General features: G+C 36.8%; 2 non-coding genes across 2 annotated transcripts; both read left to right on the forward strand.

Moving 5' to 3' along the window:
• Positions 1–282: 282 nt before the first annotated feature.
• On the forward strand, positions 283–390 carry LOC148570740 (small nucleolar RNA R71). Its single transcript, XR_015880385.1, has one exon. It is a non-coding gene; the product is annotated as a small nucleolar RNA R71 (small nucleolar RNA).
• A 13,621-nt stretch (positions 391–14,011) lies between these two features.
• LOC148570741 (small nucleolar RNA R71) lies at positions 14,012–14,118 on the forward strand. The gene has a single exon (XR_015908763.1). It is a non-coding gene; the product is annotated as a small nucleolar RNA R71 (small nucleolar RNA).
• Positions 14,119–20,934: the final 6,816 nt, after the last annotated feature.

Genomic DNA, 20,934 nt, shown 5'->3' on the forward strand with positions numbered 1-20,934 from the left:
CTGAGAAATCATATTGACTTGCTGAGTCAATATTTTGTTCTGAGCCAATATGGCATTCAGAGTATCAATCTCAAGAACTCCCTTCTTCATAGGCGTCCCATTATTCACAGGATTCCTTTCAGAAGTGTACATGAACTGGTTATTTGCAACCATGTCAATGAGTTCTTGAGCTTCTGCAGGCGTTTTCTTTAGGTGAATGGATCCACCTGCAGAGGTATCCAATGACATCTTAGATAACTCAGACAGACCATCATAGAATATATCCAGGATGGTCCATGCTAAAAGCATGTCAGAAGGACACTTTTTGGTCAGTCCTTTGTATCTCTCCCAAGCTTCATAGAGGGATTCACCTTCCTTCTGTCTGAAGGTCTGAACATCCACTCTAAGCTTGCTCAGCTTTTGAGGAGGAAAGAACTTGGCTAAGAAAGCCTTGACCAGCTTATCCCAAGAGTTCAGGCTATCCTTGGGTTGAGAATCCAACCACAGTCTAGCTCTGTCTCTTACAGCAAAAGGGAAAAGCATGAGCCTGTAGACTTCAGGATCTACTCCATTAGTCTTAACAGTATCACATATCTGCAAGAATTCAGTTAAGAATTGAAAAGGATCTTCAGATGGAAGTCCATGAAACTTGCAGTTCTGCTGCATCAGAGAAACTAATTGAGGTTTCAGCTCAAAGTTGTTTGCTCCAATGGCAGGAATGGAGATGCTTCTTCCATGTAAATTGGAATTAGGTGCAGTAAAGTCACCAAGCATCCTCCTTGCATTATTATTATTTTTGGCTGCCATCTCCTCTTCCTGTTCGAAAATTTCTAAAAGGTTATCTCTGGATTGTTGTAATTTAGCTTCTCTTAATTTTCTCTTCAGAGTCCTTTCAGGTTTTGGATCTGCTTCAACAAGAATATTCTTGTCCTTGCTCCTGCTCATATGACAAAGAAGAGGGTACAGAAAAAATAATAATAATAGAGTTCCTTTATACCACAGTATAGGGATCCCTTTGTGAGTGGAAGAAAAGAGGGAGATAAAGAATGTAATGTAATGGAAGAAACACAACTGTGAGGAGGGTAGAGATGTGAGATGAGATGTTAGTAGATGAATAAATGAATAGAATAAGATGGGAGAGGGAGAATTTTTGAAAATAATTTTTGAAAAAGGGTTAGTGATTTTCGAAAATAGTTTTTGAAAAAGGTTAGTAATTTTCGAAAAATTTTGAAATCAAAAATAAAAATAATTAGTTAATTAAAAAGAAATTTTTGAAAAAGAGGGAAGATATTTTCGAAAATTAGAGAGAGAGAGTTAGTTAGGTAGTTTTGAAAAAGATAGAAACAAACAAAAAGTTAGTTAGTTAGTTGAAACAAATTTTGAAAAGATAAGAAGTTAGGAAGTTAGAAAAGATATTTTGAAATCATATTTTTGAAAAAGATAAGATAAGAAGATATTTTTGAAAAGATATGATTGAAATTAGTTTTTGAAAAAGATTTAATTTTTAAAATCACAATTAATGACTTGATTCACAAGAAATCACAAGATATGATTCTAGAACTTAAAGTTTGAATCTTTCTTAACAAGTAAGTAACAAACTTGAAATTTTTGAATCAAAACATTAATTGGAGATGTTATTTTCGAAAATTTGATGTAAAATTAAGAAAAAAATTTTTGAAATATTTTTTTGGAATTTTCGAAAATAACTAAGAAATTTGAAAAAGATTTGATTTTTGAAAAAGATGAGATTTTTAAATTGAAAATTTGATTTGACTCATAAAAACAACTAGATTTTAAAATTTTTTGAAAAAAGTCAAATCTAATTTTCGAATTTATGAGAGAGAAAGAGGGAAAGATATTTTTTTTTTATTTTTGAATTTTTATGATGAGAGAGAAAAACACTAAAAAGATGCAATGCATGAAATTTTTAGATCAAAACAATGAATGCATGCATGAATGCTATGAATGTCAAGATGAACACCAAGAACACTATGAATGTCAAGATGAACACCAAGAACATATTTTGAAAAATTTTTAATGCAAGAAAAATATACAAGACACCAAACTTAGAATTCTTTAATGCTTAGACACTAAGAATTCAAGAATGCATATGAAAAACAAGAAAAGACACAAAACATGCAAATGCAAAGATCAAACAAGAAGACTTACCAAGAACAACTTGAAGATCATGAAGAACACTATGAATGCATGAGAATTTTCGAAAAATGCAAGATGCACATGCAATTGACACCAAACTTATAACATGACTCAAGACTCAAACAAGAAACACAAAATATTTTTTTGATTTTTATGATTTTCTAATTTTTTTGGATTTTTATTTTATATTTTTCGAAAATTATTTAGAAAGAAAGAAAAATAAGGATTCCAAAATTTTTAATATGAATTCCAAGAATCTTGCCATGTTAGTCTAAAGCTTCAGTCCAGGAATTAGACATGGCTCACTAGCCAGCCAAGCTTTCAATGAAAGCTCCAGTCCAAAACACTAGACATGGCCAATGGCCAGCCAAGCTTCAGCATGTAATTCAGGCATGACATGCCTGACATACCCTACAGTCGTATAACAGTTGATGGTTGGAAGCCTCAGTCCAAAAGAATTTAGACTTGGCTTTACAGCCAGCCAGGCTTCACATGCTTCATGAAACACTAGAATTCATTCTTAAAAATTTTGAATAAATTTTTGAAAACATTTTTATTTTTTTTCGAAAACAGATGAGAAAATTTTTGAAAGATTTTTTTTTGAAAAAAACTTTTTGAAAACAAAACAAAAAAGAAAATTACCTAATCTGAGCAACAGGATGAACCGTCAGTTGTCCAAACTCGAACAATCCCCGGCAACGGCGCCAAAAACTTGGTATGCGAAATTGCTACTCAGGTTGTGAATTGTTGTTCGAAATTGATTCCCCGGCAATGGCACCAAAAACGGATGCACAGAACCATGGTCTAAACATATCTTCACAACTTCGCATAACTAACCAGCAAGTGCACTGGGTCGTCCAAGTAATACCTTACGTGAGTAAGGGTCGAATCCCACGGAGATTGTTGGTATGAAGCAAGCTATGGTCACCTTGTAAATCGCAGTCAGGCGGATATAAAACAGTAATGGGTTTTCGAAAATAAATAATAGAATAGGAATAGAAATACTTATGTAATTCATTGGTGAGAATTTAAGATAAGCGAATAGAGATGCTTTCGTTCCTCTGAACCTCTGCTTTCCTGCTATCTTCATCCAGTCAGTCTTACTCCTTTCCATGGCTGGCTTTATGTGATACATCACCACTGTCAATGGCTACTTTCGGTCATCTCTCGGAAAAATGATCCAATGCCCTGTCACGGCACGGCTAATCGTCTGGAGGCATCACCCTTGTCAATGGCTTCATCTTATCCTCTCAGTGAAAATGGTCAACGCACCCTGTCACAGCACAGCTATTCATCTGTCGGTTCTCGATCATGCTGGAATAGGATTTACTATCCTTTTGCGTCTGTCACTAACGCCCAGCAATTGCGAGTTTGGAGCTCGTCACAGTCATTCATTCATTGAATCCTACTCGGAATACCACAGACAAGGTTTAGACCTTCCGGATTCTCTTGAATGCCGCCATCATTCTAGCTTACACCACGAAGATTCCGATTAAGAGATCTAAGAGATACTCGTTCAATTCTAATGTAGAACGGAAGTGGTTGTCAGGCACGCGTTCATAGGGAATGATGATGATTGTCACGTTCATCACATTCAGGTTGAAGTGCGAATGAATATCTTAGAAGCGAAATAAGATGAATTGAATAGAAAATAGTAGTACTTTGCATTAATCTTTGAGGAACAGCAGAGCTCCACACCTTAATCTATGGAGTGTAGAAACTCTACCGTTGAAAATACATAAGTGAAAGGTCCAGGCATGGCCGAGAGGCCAGCCCTCAAATGTGATCTAAGATAGATACAACTGATCAAAGATGCCTAATACAGTAGTAAAAGGTCCTATTTATAATAAACTAGCTACTAGGGTTTACAGAAGTAAGTAATTGATGCATAAATCCACTTCCGGGGCCCACTTGGTGTGTGTTTGGGCTGAGCTTGAGTGTTGCACGTGTAGAGGTCTTTTCTGGAGTTGAACGCCAGCTTTTGTGCCAGTTTGGGCGTTCAAGTCTGGTTTTGGCTCCTTTTCTGGCGCTGGACGCCAGATTTGGGCAGAAAGCTGGCGTTGAATGCCAGTTTATGTTGTCTATTCTTGGCCAAAGTATGGACTATTATATATTGCTGGAAAGCCCTGGAAGTTTACTTTTTAACGCAATTGAAAGCGCACCATTTCGAGTTCTGTAGCTCCAGAAAATCCACTTTGAGTGCAAGAAGATCAGAATCCAACAGCATCAGCAGTCCTTCTTCAACCTCTGAATCTGATTTCTGCTCAAGTCCCTCAATTTCAGCCAGAAAATACCTGAAATCACAGAAAAACACACAAACTCATAGTAAAGTCCAGAAATGTGAATTTAACATAAAAACTAATGAAAACATCCCTAAAAGTAACTAGATCCTACTAAAAACATACTAAAAACAATGCCAAAAAGCGTATAAATTATCCGCTCATCAACCACCACTACCACTAACCCCATCCTCTCTCTCTTTTTCTCCTTCCATTTTCTGAGCTCGTCGCCACCGCCAGAGTCCGTCAACTCTGCCAACTCCTTCCTCTCTCTCTTTCTCTCTCTTTCCTTCTGTATTTTGCTTCTCTCTCTTCTACTTCTTCGAATGGTTGCGTGATGTAGGTTTAGTGGTCTCTGGGTTTGTAGACTGGGGAAGAGCAGAGTGGAACTGCGGACTGGACAGGGACTAGAGCTCTGTGTCAGCGAGAGATGGAGGGCTAGCTAGAATGGGTTGGGACAGCGGTAGCGATCAGGCAATGGCAGTGGCTCTAGGGTTGTAAAAGGCGGCAAAAATAGAAGGCGACGATGGTTCTGGGCTCGCGGAGGTAAGGCGAGGGGAAGAAGAAGAAAGAGAGAGGGAAAGGGTGGAGGAGGAAAGAAAGGGGGAAAGGATGCGGCGGCGGCGAGTGGAGGTTGGGTGGGACTTGACGGCGCCAGCGATTGTTGAGTGCCGCGGCGGTGGTTATGCAAAGGAGCTAAGAAGGGGCGAGAGAGAGGAAGAAGAGTGGAAATTGGGTGAGGGGGCAGCTTGGTGTTCGCCGGTGGTGGTGCGGTGGTCTCAGACAGTTTACTTTTTCTATTGTTGTTGTTGTTGCTTTATGTGAAGAAGATGATAATGGAGTTATAATAGTGGTGGTGATGATGGTAGTGATAAAGGAAATAAGGTGGTGGTGCCTTTGGATTGAGTGATAATGGTAATTAGGGTTTAGGGTGGTGGTGAGGAAGAATTTCGGTGGTGGGTTTGGGATTGGAAAAGTGGTGGTGTGGAGTAAGTGGTGGTGGTGGGGTAATTTGGGAATTTTAAATAATTTTTTTGGATTTGGATAGTTTTATTAGCAAAAGTTTATATTTCATGGGTACAAATGGTAATTTCTTTTTTCTATAGGTAGATATGTCAGCGTCTTCAACTTTCGTGGGGTACAAATAGTAGTTTACTCAAATACAAAAGTATGCTATTTTAGTGAATAAGTGTGAGTTTATGTGAAGAAATCCGTCCAATTTAAGCCAAAAATTATCATCAAATATGAATCATCAATTCTCCCACATTTAAACAATAGCATATCCTCATCCTAAACACAAACATAGAGTTAAGCGATCGAACCCTCACTAGATGTATATACACTCTAAATGCTCAGTGTTTAATGTTTAATCACTCAATCCTCCTCTAATCATGCTTTCAAGGATTTTCTCTTCATCTAACAATCAACAAACATATGATGCATGATTGCAAATATCATGAGGACTTTTTAGGATTGTAATGGGATTAGGGTGAAGGTAGGATTAATATGGTCAAGTGGACTAATAAATTGAATCTTTAATTAGCTCAAGTATCCCACTCAACCTATACCAACCTACTCTCTAAAATGTATTCTAACTACCCTTTACTTTTTTTTTACACACATTCATGCCTCTTTTTCATCCAAATCCATATATGCATTCCTTATTCATATTTTTTTCCTTTGGGGCAACCTTTGTCCCATTTTTCTCTTTTTTTCTTTTAAGACAAATGCATATGGTTAAAGAAAATTGACATATGAATGTGCACCCATTTCCTAAATTTTTTAATGAATACCCAAAATAAAATTTTTCATTTCTTCTAGCATTATTTTCCAAAATTTCCCTCACACTTAAATGATACACACACATTAACCTAAGTCAATCAAAGATGCAATTCATGGTTTTCGCTTACGGTTGGTGATGTGATAACAATTAGAACAAAAGAGGATTAAAAAGCTCAAAATTGGTTGACAAATGTAGATATACGGGTTTGGCTATATGGGTGAGTAAGCTTAACTTCAAAAATAGCCTCAATCATGCTAAATGCATTCAAAACATCAAATATCGTAAATAAAGAATCAAGCAAATCTAAGATCACAATCAAAGAAGGAGCATAGCACAAAAGAATAAAGATTGTGGCTGAAATAAGCAACCACACATTAGAAGCTCAAATCTCACTTGGTGTCTTGTTCTATCTCCTTTCTATGTTCCACAAAAACCATTCAAGCAAGTCTTAAAAATAATTTTCCGTATCAAAACAATGGAATGCTCTAAAAGAGATTTCTTGAAAATTTTTGTTGTTTTCACCAAAATTATTTCCTATATATATATGTATGATGTGATGGATGTAAAGTTCAAAATTTTCCTAGTTCTTTTCCTAATTTTCAATATCCAAAAATCATCATGAACAATTAGGACAAAATTGAACTAGGCACTATACTATTCACAACATCTAATCACAACTTCTATATATATATATATATATATATATATATATATATACAACTAAAGTAAAGGTGCAATACTAAAAAATACTAACAAATATCTACAAGAAACATAATTAAAAGAAAACAAAAGTAAAGTGTAAAGTGTTCAAAAAAAAAGTTTATACCCCAAAATCGTGAATCCTCTCCCACACTTAAGCGTTGCACGGTCTTCCGTGCATGAATACAATTTGGGGAGACTGCTCTAAAGCACTCTACCTTCAACTGGCAGATGCGAGCGGTCGGGCTGCTGAAAAATTGCCAAGTTTAATGCAGGATCGGCCTCTCCATCCTCGACGTCCTCCTCCTCTACCGACTACTTACCTTTACGGTTCATCCTCAAAAAGAATGAATAGAGTATAATTAGGAATCATAAGGCAAGTGGCACAAAAAGGCAAAGGAGGAAGCAAATACAATGTATACTTTGAGGCAATATAAAACAAACAAGCATTTAATTTAGGAAGTGTGCATAGTGGTGTGGTATGATAAAAATAAGCTGGTTGCATATTCCAATTATGCGCGCGGTTAGAACATACACAACGGCCAGCTAAAACAGCATCCACACAATCAAAAAGTAAGCATGAGTTCCTCAATTAAATGGCCTAAGATGCACGGAATGGATGAGCATCAATTAAACACAAGCAAGCTTAGGTAATTACAACAAGAGTGAATTGAATTTAGAAAATATTGGATATTGAAATTGTGCAAGTGAAAGCGCAAAATTAGTATAAAAGCACAATAAACAATAACCAATCTATTAATGAAAAGAAAACTACTTATTCATCCTAAAAAATAATGATATAATCACATAGATAAGGTGCTTGTTACAAAAAGTGACAAGCTTGATAAGAATCAAGTCGAGTCAACTCAAACAAATGCAAAGCATTAACAAGAAACAAGTACCTTGTTATATGATTATATTGATTTAAAAATCATGATGAATAAGGAATTCAATTCAATTCACTAAATTCAATATGTACTTATTAAAATTTCACCAAATAAGCAATCAAATGTCAATTTTCATATGAATTTGGTGCTCGCAACTCAATGTTATAAACAAGTACATTATTGAAATTTCAATCCAAGATAGCATCATAATCATGCAATAGTGCACCATTCTGGAATTGAATGCCAAACAAGGATATAGTCTAACACATATGGTAGCTACAACACATGCATTAAACAAAAATTTCATTCATGCATTTCATTGAACACATGGCATGCAGTGCACATATTCATAAATATTATGCCAAATTTCAAGCAAGTAGCAAGCCAATTAATATCAAGTAAATACTTGCAACTTATTTAATTAATAAATAACTAAACCAAACCAAATATAATTACTAAAATCAAAATGAGATGCAATTAAAACTACTAGGATAAGTAGAAAGCAGGGCAAAAGCAAGAAAAGAGATGGATGGAGGGGGTGGAAGTGAGTTAGGGATTAATTCAAAGTGCAATCAAAATTATGCCCAAAACAGCACTTGTGCGTACGCACGTACATGTGTGCATACGCACACTGGGTGGAAGATGAAATTATGCGTTCGCACAAGTGTGTGCGAGCGCAGTCAGTAGAGAGGGAATTACGAAGTGTGCGTACGCATAGGTGGGTGCGTACGCACAGGTGGGTGCGTACACACAGAAGTTTTTTTTTTCTTTTTTAAGAAATTGTTCATATGTGCGTGCGCACTAGGTCTGTGCAAGCACACAAGCATGTGCAAAAGCTCCCAACAGAAGGGGTGACAACGTGTGTGTGTACACACAGATGGCGAAAACAAGGGGTTGTGTGTGTACGCATGGTGCGGTATTTATAACCCACTAACTAACCGGCAAGTGCACCAGGTCGTACCAAGTAATACCTTACGTGAGTAAGGGTCGATCCCACGAGGATTGATGGATTAAGCAACAATAGTGTTTGATAGGATTAGTTAGACAAACAGAAAATAGTGTTGAGATGCAATATAAAAGACATTAAACAATATAAAGAATATTGAAGAAAGGCAAGTAAATATGTTGGGAATAAAATATGGAGAAAATAGTTAAGGTTTCAGAGTTATCTATTTTTCCGGATTAATTTTCCTTACTAACTATTTTAATCATGTTGGATTTAATTTATGACAAACTATATGTGACTAGACTCTAATTCCTTAGACCTTCCTAGTCTCCTCTAAAATTCATCAACAGCTAATTCCTTGGTCAATTAATTCCAATTAGAGAGTGATGATCAAATTTCAGTTTATATGCCACAAAAACTCTAATTACCTAAAAATAAAAGGATTATATGTCACGTATCCCGTTAAATCCAGATAATTAAAATTTAGGAGAATATGTTTTCAAGCTATTGTTCAAGTAAAGAACTTTTCCAAGTTATACAAGAACTCAAATAGAAAGAGGATCATACTTCTGTTCCACCCAAATTTATAAAATAAAGAGCGAAAACAATTCTAAAATTATAAATCCATACATAAATTAAAATAGAAAAGCAATAAAATCAATCCATAGAAATAGACAGAGCTCCTAACCTTAACAATGGAGGATTAGTTGCTCATGGTTCAAAGTAGAAAATAAAGATTCAGGTAAAAATGTACTCTCCTTCTAATCTGATGGATCTGAATCCCCTTTTGTAACTAATCCTAATAATTTTAAAAATCAAATTTCTAAAATTAAAATTAAAATAATATATTTTCCTATTTAAAAATCAAATTTGAATTTAAATTCGAATTAATTAACAAGTCTTCAGCTGATGGGTGGGGACCACTTGATTTGTCCATTCTACAGCTTCTAATCTGTGTTTTCTGGGCTGAAAACTGGGTCAAAACAGCCCAGAAATCGCCTCCAGCGTCTTTCTGCATTTTTTTGCACGTTGCGCATGTCAAGCGTACGCGTCGGTCACGCACACGCGTCAATGGTCTTTTTCCGCGAGTCACGCACACGCGTCAGGCACGCGTACGCGTCGCTCCTCGCTGCCATCTCCTTTGATTCTTGTGCTGCAGAAACTCCATCAAATTTCGCCGAATGCTACCTAAAATAAATAGTATTGCACAAAACTCAAAATAGCATCCATAGTGGCTAAAATATAATTAATTCTTGATTAAACTCAATAAATTAAATGCAATTTCACTAGGAAAAGATAGGAAAGATGCTCATGCATCACAACACCAAACTTGAATTGTTGCTTGTCCTCAAGCAACCAAAACTAATATAAGCTTAAGATGTGAATTTGCATGAGAATGAGAGTTCGATTAAGCTCATGTCTCTTCTTATAGTGGAGTTTACAACTGCAATCCTGAATAGTTTTGGCATCTAACTTTATCCTTTGAAGTTCAGAATGATTGGCATCCATAGGAACTCAAAATTCAGATAGTGTTATTGATTCTCTTAGTTCAGTATGTTGATTCTTGAACACAGCTACTTTATGAGTCTTGGCCGTGACCCTAAACATTTTGTTTTCCAATATTACCACCGGATACATAAATGCCACAGACACATAACTGGGTGAACCTTTTTAGATTATGACTCAGCTTTGCTAGAGTCCCCAGTTAGTGGTGCCCAGAGTTCTTAAGCACACTCTTTTTGCTTTGGATAACCACTTTAACCGCTCAGTCTCAAGCTTTTCACTTGACACCTTCACGCCACAAGCACATGGTTAGGGACAGCTTGATTTAGCCGCTTAGGCCAGGATTTTATTTCTTTGGGCCCTCCTATCCATTAATGCTCAAAGCCTTGGATCCTTTATACCCTTTGCCTTTTAGTTTAAAGGGTTATTGGCTTTTTCTGCTTGCTTTTTTTCTTTATTTTTCTTTATTTTATATTTTTTTCGCAAGCTTCGTAGTTTTCACTGTTTTTTCTTGCTTCAAGAATCAATTTTATGATTTTTCAGATTATCAATAACATTTCTCTTTTTTCATCATTCTTTCAAGAGCCAACAATTTTAACATTCATAAACTTCACTATCAAAACTATGCACTGTTTAAGCATTCATTCAGAAAATAGAAAGTATCACCACATCTAAGTAAATGAGACTACTCTAAAAATTAAACTCAAATTCTCATGCACTACATCTGTTCTTCTTTCTTTTTTATTTTAAGCTCAGTGGGCAATACATGAGACATCTTTCAGAATTAAAGTACTTAATAGAAAATTAAACTAGAACCTGTGAATCTACTAATAAAGGATCATGCAATAAACAAAACAAAATAGCAGGAAACCAAAACATAACATAATAAAAGCGGGAAGGAAAAAAATGAAAGGAACTCAACCACCTTAGTTATCCGAGCGGTCGTTTTATTCTTTAGGTTGTGCTCCTTTGTGAAGATGATTTGCCTCCCTTTGGTGCCATAAGAATAGACAGAAAACCCTATAAGCAAAGCGTCAACACCAAACTTAAAGGTTTGCTTGTCCTCAAGCAAAGAAGAACTGAAAATAAAAAGAAACAAATATTATACTGAAATAAGAATAAAAGGATAAAAGAACAAGAGAGAATTAGGATTTGGGAGAGAGAATAAAAAAATTAAAAAAAACTGGCGGTGAACTGGTGGAGGTGTGCGGCGCAGGCGATGCGTACGCGTACGGCACGCGTACGTGTACGGCACGCGTACGCGTACGGCACGCGTACGCGTGGGTCGCGAGATTTTTTTTTAATGATGCGGAAGCGTCAGGCATGTGTCCGCGTGCCCTGGGTTTTGTGCGATTCGCACGAAGCCAGCCGCGCGCACGCGCAACAATCTGTAGCTTTTTATTTTTCTCGCACCCCTAGATGACACGTACGCATCAGCGACGCTTGCGCGTCGGGTGCTTTTTTTTTTCTAGCTCCTGTTCTAAAATAGCTGCATAATTAGAAAATTAGTAAGAACTTAATAAAAATCAAATAAGTAAGAAAACTACTACTACGAAAAATAACTAAGGATACGAAATTATCGGGTTGCCTCCCGACAAGCACTTCTTTAACGGCACTAGCTTGACGGTTAGCTCCTCTAAGGAGGGGATCATAGGGGCTCAGCTCTGCACCCCTTACTTTGAACTTCTTTCCTGTGTCTTCATAAATTAGCTCAATATGCTCCAGAGAAAGAATTCTGTTTACTGTATAAATCCATGCTGGAGTCTCAGTCAACACCACCTTCATTTCTGGGGAGAAACCTTCAGTGGGGATCTTTTTGTTTCTCCATCCCCTGGGTATTTTCTTCTTTTTGGGAACCTCCTCCTTGGTGGATGATGCATTTCCAACACCAAACTTAGGTTTGATGTCAGGAGGAATTTTACTGATTGTCACCAAAGGAGGTTTGAGTTGCAGACTCTGGTGTGCATCATCAGGGGGTTCTTGAAGGTTTGGATCAATAAGCTCAGCCTGCATGCACCTCTTTTCTTCACCTGTTGAATGTATATCTTTGAAGACATGAAAGACCAGTTGCTCATTATGCACTCTAAGCACTAATTCACTCACTTCTACATCAATCAGAGCTCTTCCAGTGGCTAGGAATGGTCTTCCTAGAATTATAGAGGCATTCTCATCCTCCCCTGTATCAAGAATTACAAAATCTGATGGGAGGAAGAACTTACCCACTTTGACCAAGATATTCTCCACTAATCCGTATGCAGGCTTCATAGATTTGTCTGCCATCTGTAATGCTATCTTTGTGGGTTGTGCCTCTTGGATCTGCAGCTTCTTCATCACAGACAAGGGCATTAAATTTATGCTTGCTCCCAGATCACATAACGCTTTCTCAAAGGTTGTGCTCCCAATGGTGCATGGAATTTGAAAGCTCCCTGGATCTGGCATCTTCTTTGGTAAGTTATTCTGAATGATGGCACTGCATTCTTTAGTCAGGACCACTGTCTCATCTCCCTTTAAAGACTTTTTCTTTGACAACAGCTTCTTCATGAACTTGGCATAGAGAGGCATTTGTTCCAAAACCTCAGCAAAAGGAATATTTATTTGCAACTTTCTGAAGACTTCCAAGAACTTTAAAAACTGCTTGTCCTTGGTCTCCTTTTGAAGTCTCTGAGGATATGGCATTTTTGGTTTGTACTCAGGAGCCTTTGGCAATGTAGGATAAGTGTCAAGAGAGTCTGGGAATGGGTTGTCCGCACGCTTTGGAGGGGCGTGCTCTGCTTCTTCCTTCTTCTCCTCTGGAGCTTCCTTTTGAACTAGCTCTTCATTGGCCTTGGTCTCAGAGCCAGCTACTTTACCATTTCTCAATTGAATAATCTTGCAATCTTCTCCTGGGTTCACCACTGTATCACCTTGAAATGTACTTGCAGACCTCTCAAGTATTTGCTTGCTCAGTTGGCCCACTAGCACCTCTAAGTTTCTAATGGAGGCTCTGGTTTCCTATATAACTTGTGCTTCTGTACTTGCCACTTGTTCACTTATTACGGTGATAACCTTGCATTCCTCTCTTGGATTTAGAATTATGTTACCAGGAAGGCTATTAGTGGTCCTCTGATCAATTTCATTAACTTTTGTGGCTAATTGACCCATTTGAATCTCCAGGTTCTTGATGGATGCTCTAGTTTCCTATCTAAAACCTGTCAATATTGCTTCCAAATTATTGTTCTACTGGAAACCGCCCTGAGAACTATTGTTGAAGTTCTGAGGTCTCTGAGGTTGATCTCTCCATCCAAAATTTGGGTGATTCTTCCACCCCTGATTGTATGTCTTAGAATATGGATCATTGTTGGGATTTCTAGGACCACTCCCCATGTAATTGACCTGTTCAGAAGAAGATTAAGCATAATCATAATGATCATTTTGCATAAAGTTACCTGCCATGTCATAGGAGACTTCCTGTAGTGAATTTTGAGTGTTGATAGCTGAGACTTGCATGCCACCCATCTGTTGAGTAAGTAGATTTATCTGCTGAGACATAAGCTTGTTCTGAGCAAGAAGAGCATTAATAGCTTCTACTTCCAACACGCCTCTCTTCTGAGAGGTCTCAGAGTTCACAGGATTCCTGTTAGATGAATATAAATATTGGTTGCTTGCAACCAATTCAATCAGCTCAATAGTCTCCTCTAGTATCTTCTTGTGTAGTGAACCACCTACAGAAGTATCTAAGCTCATCTTGGACATCTCACCCAAGCCTTCATAAAAGATATCTAGTTGGGTCCATTTGGAGAACATGTCCGGAGGGCATTGCCTAGTCAATAGCTTGTATCTCTCCCAAGCTTCATAAAGAGTTTCACCCTCCTTCTGTCTGAAGGTCTGAACCTCCAACCTAAGCTTAGTCAGCTTCTTTGGTGGGAAAAATTTAGTGAGAAACTCCGTAACAACCTTTTTCCAAGTATTCAGACTCTCCTTTGGTTGGGAATCTAGCCATAGCTTTGCTTTATCCCTCAGAGCAAATGGGAAAAGCATGAGTTTGTACACCTTTGGGTTCACTCCATTTGTCTTCACAGTATCACATATCTGCAGAAAATCAGATATAAACTGATTTGGATCTTCATGAGAAAGTCCATGATACTGGCAGTTTTGTTGCACCAGGGTGACCAATTGTGGCTTCAACTCAAAGTTGTTTGCAGCTATAGGGGGCACCACAATGCTTTTTCCATAAAGATCTGCAGTAGAAGCAGAATAAGAGCTAAGCACTCTCCTCTGTTGATCATCTCCATTCGGATTTGCCACATTGGCATTAGCATTGTTATTAGGATCCATAGTGGATTCTGTAGCCTTGTAAAGTCTTACTTGTTGTAAACGCCGCCTGAAAGTTCTTTCAGGTTCAGGATCAAAGTCTAAGAGATGTTCTTTGTTTCTGTTCCTGCGCATACACAAACGGAAAACAAGAAAAGATGGGACTCTCTACGTCAGAGTGTAGAGAAGTCCCTATGAGGTAACCTGTGTAAAGAAATAAAATAAAAATACTAAATAAATAAATAAATAAATAAATGGAAAATTGCAATTAAAATTAAGATAAAAATTTTGAAATTATTAAGCCAAAAAAAATAAAAATAAAATTAATTAGAGAACACCAAACTTAATTTCAGAAATTAAGGAAAATATTGGTGCTATTTATTTATTTATTTAAATTTAAATTTTTTTGTTTTTTGTTTTTTTTTTTAAATAATAAAAGTAAAATAAAATAAAAAAAAAAGATACGGTATAAAGGGAAGGGGGAAAGTAAACGAAAAGGAAAAAGAAAAAAGAAAAAAAATAACGTAAATGAAAAAAAAGAAAAAATTAACGTAAAAGAAAAAAAGAAAAAATAACGTAAAAAAAATGTAAAATAAAAATTATATATATATATATATATATATATATATATATATATATATATATATATATATTAGTGCTCATCCAGCGTACAGCAAACAGAGCGGCTGATTTAATGGCTAAGACTGCTGCTTTAAACAAGCAGGTGTACCTAGAGTGGTTACAACCCCCTAATAATTTAGACATTATCATTAGAGAGGAGTGCTACTCTTTCTCTTAGGTGTTTTTTCTTTGTGTTATGTTCAGTCACCAATATATATATATATATATATATATATATATATATATATATATATATAATATAAGCAATCAAACAACGAATAATTGTCAATCACTATCAATCTCCGGCAACGGCGCCAAACACTTGGTGTGGTATTTATAACCCACTAACTAACCGGCAAGTGCACCGGGTCGTACCAAGTAATGCCTTACGTGAGCAAGGGTCGATCCCACGAGAATTGATGGATTAAGCAACAATAGTGTTTGATAGGATTAGTTAGCAAACAGAAAATAGTGTTGAGATACAATATAAAAGACATTAAACAATATAAAGAATATTGAAGAAAGGCAAGTAAATATGTTGGGAATAAAATATGGAGAAAATAGTTAAGGTTTCAGAGTTATCTATTTTTCCGGATTAATTTTCCTTACTAACTATTTTAATCATGTAGGATTTAATTTATGACAAACTATATGTGACTAGACCCTAATTCCTTAGACCTTCCTAGTCTCCTCTAAAATTCATCAACAGCCAATTCCTTGGTCAATTAATTCCAATTAGAGAGTGATGATCAAATTCCAGTTTATATGACACAAAAATTCTAATTACCTAAAAATAAAAGGATTATATGTCACGTATCCCGTTAAATCCAGATAATTAAAATTTAGGAGAATATGTTTTCAAGCTGTTGTTCAAGTAAAGAGCTTTTCCAAGTTATATAAGAACTCAAATAGAAAGAGGGTCATACTTCCGTTCCACCCAAATTCATAAAATAAAGAGCAAAAATAATTCTTAAATTATAAATCCATACATAAATTAAAATAGAAAAAGCAATAAAATCAATCCATAGAAATAGACAGAGCTCCTAACCTTAGCAATGGAGGATTAGTTGCTCATGGTTCAAAGTAGAAAATAAGGATTCAGGTAAAAATGTACTCTCCTTCTAATCTGATGGATCTGAATCCCCTTTTATAACTAATCTTAATAATTTTAAAAATCAAATTTCTAAAATTAAAATTAAAATAATATCTTTTCCTATTTAAAAATCAATTTTGAATTTAAATTCGAATTAATTAACAAGTCTTCAACTGATGGGTGGAGACCACTTGATTTGTCCATTCTGCAGCTTCTAATCTGTGTTTTCTGGACTTGAAACTGGGTCAAAACAGCCCAGAAATCGCCCCCAGCGTCTTTCTGCATTTTTTTGCACGTTGCGCATGTCACGCGTACGCGTCGGGCACGCACACGCGTCAATGGTCTTTTTCCGCGAGTCACGCGTATGCGTCAGTCACGCGCACGCGTCGCTGAGCAAATCTTCAAATTACGCGTACGCGTCAGTCATGCGCACGCGTCGCCATGGATACTTTCAAATCACGCGCACGCGTCAGACACGCGTATGCGTCGCTCCTCGCTGCCATCTCCTTTGATTCTTGTGCTGCAGAAACTCCACCAAATTCTGCCGAATGCTACCTAAAATAAACAGTATTGCACAAAACTCAAAATAGAATCCATAGTGGGTAAAATATAATTAATTCTTGATTAAACTCAACAAATTAAATACAAATTCACTAGAAAAAAATAGGAAAGATGCGCATGCATCAACGCACAGGCACAATGCTCTGTTTCTGCAAAATAATTTTAATGCCTCTAAGGCACCAAACATAACATCCTAGCTAGGTTTTCAAATTTCAAAACATATTAAAACCCCAAAAATGTATTATTCCATGAAAAACACTAAATTAACACCAAATTTAACTAAACTATGCTAAGCAAGAGAAGCAATTATTCAAGAAACAAAAGCTAAAAGAATAAAAAAGGTTGAAAGGATATTACCATGGTGGGGTGTCTCCCACCTAACACTTTGGTTTAAAGTCCTTAAGTTAGATTTTTTGAGTGATGCTTATGTCAAGGTAGCTTATGCTTCCACTCACCCTTGAGTTGCCACCCATGTTTGCTCTTCCAAAATCCTCCGGGATCCCATATTCTAGTTTTTCGGTCATCCTCTTGTTGATTCTTTCTCTTGCACTTGGATGAACAACCTCCCAAATTTCTTTTGAAGCACCCAAATAAATCTTGGAATCTTCCTACTTGAACCTTGCACCACACTTGAATTCCAAATCTTGGATTGGCTTCTTTGATAAGCTTTGGATTCTTGTGGCAACGGACATCTGATCCTTCACCATTTAATACTCCAAGAAAGACCTTAAGTTGATGATCCATTTTCAAGATAGCATATTGGTGTGGGCCGATGAAGCTCATTGAGAAAATTGTTACCCAGTCAAATTGCCCTTGAAATGGAATTGCTCTCTTGGACTCTCGCATGAATGCTTCTACTTCTTGGGTGTCTACCTCTTCCTCACCACCCTTTTCTAGCTCTTTCTCACCAACCTCCTCTAATTTTTCCCTACTATCATTCAATCCATACTTAGAAGGTTGTGTGAAGTCTACTTCCATATCTCGCTCAAACTCAAAAGGGGAAAGTTCATCAAGATCATTGAGGGAATTGACCAAAGTGGACAAAAAATCATTGATGATGGAATTCACTTCTTGATCAATTTCCCTTAATTCTCCGTTTACCTCTTCAATTGTCTTACCTCCCTCCTCTTGCAACTCAAGCCTTAACTCCACTTCTTCTATTTTAGGCACCATGTTCTCCTCCTTACTACACTCCTTAGTTGATCCTCCATATTCCTCAAGGGGATGTCTTGATTGCTTAAGCATAGTAGGGCTAAGCGGTTCACCGCTTCGGCTATAGTAGCCATGAACTCCCATTGCTGCTTTCGAAATTTCCCTTACTCTTGGAGAAAAGCTTGAAGGTCTTGTTGTTCTTGGGGCAAGGGCTGGAGAACTTCACATTTAGGTGAAAAAGAAGGTTCAATAGTTGGGAGAAAGGTTGTATAGTTGGAAGGTTTGTTATGTGGGTAAATGTATTGAGGCGGTGTGTAAGGAGGTGATGATTCATATGGTTAGTGGCAAGGTATATAAACATTTGGATTCTATGGAGGTGGATAGTGTAGTGCTTGAAGGTTTGGTAGTTGAGGGTTGTATAGGGGGTACATTTCATATCTTTAGCTTTGGTATGCACATTGGAGACGGTTTGGCTCATTGTAACATGGGAGAGGTGGTTGCCATTAGTGTTGCTCAAATGCATACGGTTCCTCTCTTAATTGGTTCTCCCATTCCATGATGCAATCCACATTTGAAATCATCATACCCTACAATATAATCACAACCAAGTTCCAAGCAATAAGGGTGATAACTCATAGAGAAAGTAGAAAAAAAAAAAGCAAAAGACATCTATATCAAGGAAAACAAACACCTAAGTATTAACAAAAACAAAAGATAACCAAAAAGTAAGCTATTTACACTATTGACATATTTACAACAACAAAAAATACAATACCAATTGCATATTCTCCAGCAACGGCGTCAAAAACTTGATGAGAGGAGCCAAAGCGGATTTGAAATTTCACAAAATTATACAATCTCTTCGTTGCAAGTATAGTCCAAACCCACACTTAGCACTCAATCAAAGTTTAAATAAAGGAAGTCACAATTAACACAAAATAACTGGAGTTTTAAGTATAGTCTCCCTCGGAATATGCAATTAAGATGTCACACTCTTGGTTGTGAAATAAGGGATTTCTTCAATTGTGGAACGAAAAATTAAAAGAACAAAAAAAATAAAAGAACTAAAAAATGATAAAAAAAAAAAATAATGCAAATCAAAAGGAAACAAGGTCAAAACTAGTGAAAATGCAATAAATGCATAAAAGAGCCTTGACTTGGGAATGGGGATTAAGGAATCCTATCATCGTCATAACCACAACTATGGTAACTATGATGAGTTAATCTCACTTCGTCAACCCCTAACATCGAGGAGTAAGTCAAGCAAGTATAATTAACCTTAATCCATAAGTCCTAGCTAACTTACTAATTAACTTAGTAAAAAGCTAGCGTCAATTGAAATAAGAATCAACTAACAACCCAAGAATTACTACTAAATGTCAGACATTATAACTCTAGTAGGAACTCATTTTCCAAGTCAAGGTGTGAAAATCTACTCACAATCTCCAAATAGCATTTTCACAAACACTTGGTGGGCATAAAAACAAAACATAAGAAATTGTAAAAGATAATAAAAACTATAACCAAACTATTCACAAAATCAACAATAAACATTCAATCAAGCAAATAGAAATCATAAAACATTAAATTCATCAACTAAAACTTCAAGAAATCAAAATTGCATATATTAATAAAGTAGCTTGAACCATAAGAAAATGTAGAAAAAGTAGTGTAATTAAAGAAGAAATTAAAGAGTATTTACAATGAGATGAGCAAAATCCAAGATCAAAACTTTTTTTTTTGAAAGTAATAGCTCAACACTTAAGTGGAGCATTGTAACAAAATAAGAACGATAAAGACATAACAACTCCTATGTCATCTCCGACATAGCCATCAACAACATGAGTTATTTACAACAGCATTCCTTAGCACATGAGAATGATTGCTCCACACAATCACCAATTCCTGTTGTCTTGCCCTGAAAGATGGAGCCATTTCTGCTTCTCCAGATACTCCATATAACTGAGAAGAATCCAACTTGCCAATGCTTTCGCCTCTCTTTTCCCATAGGCACTGATCTCCGACTCTCAAAATGCTCTTTCACCGTACCAGGGACAATCCAGGTTTGTCCAAATGCCAAGATTCAAGCACACCACACCTGCCAAGAGTACTCACATGTAATAAACAAATGTTGTAAATTTTCAACCTCTTTTTGGCACAGCACGCACACCAGATCATTATGTTGTAAGATTCACAGTCTACTTAGTCGGTCCTTTGTGTTGACCCGACCTACCAAGACAAACCACGCGAACAACTCCATTCGAGGTGGAATTAGTCCTTTCCATATCTCCTTTGTGAATCTGAATCGCATAAGCTCCTCATCCAAAGTTTCTTCCTGCAAAACTTGCACAAATGAATTAGTAGAATAAATGCCTTCCTTATCAAATTTCCATACCACTCTGTCTTGCACTTCCGCTATCAGTCTAACAGATTGCAAGACATTAAGCATTTGGTTCAGTGTATCTGTCTCCCATTGTCTCAGCTCTCTTCTCCATTGTAATTGCCATACCCACTCTATCCCATCCCAAAACCTACAAAGAAGTCTTTCAGCTTTCCCACTTGCAACCATGTATCCTCCCAAAATCTGGTGGATCTTCCATCTCCTACTTCCATAGCCAGGCCATCAATCATCTTCTGCTTGACATGTTGATCCCTTATTTGCACATGACATATGTCCTTCCACGGTCCCCCTTTCTTCGGTAACGTCTGAGTTGACAGCAAGTGATTTGGGTTCAAGCTATTACATGAGCATACAACCTTCTTCCATAGAGGACATTCCTCCTTAGAGAACCGCCACCACCATTTAAACAGTAAAGCCGAATTACGGACTACCGCATCACCCACCCCCAATCCTCCTAACTTCTTCGGTGTCTGTACCAGTGGTGCACGAATTTGTATATGTCAATGTCAATATTACTATTTCTTACAAATTCGCACAACTAGCCAGCAAGTGCACTGGGTCGTCCAAGTAATACCTTACGTGA

The sequence above is a fragment of the Arachis ipaensis genome, chromosome B3, assembly GCF_059453495.1.
Source record: "Arachis ipaensis isolate K30076 ecotype BB chromosome B3, ASM5945349v1, whole genome shotgun sequence".
In the NCBI taxonomy this organism is placed as follows: domain Eukaryota; kingdom Viridiplantae; phylum Streptophyta; class Magnoliopsida; order Fabales; family Fabaceae; genus Arachis; species Arachis ipaensis.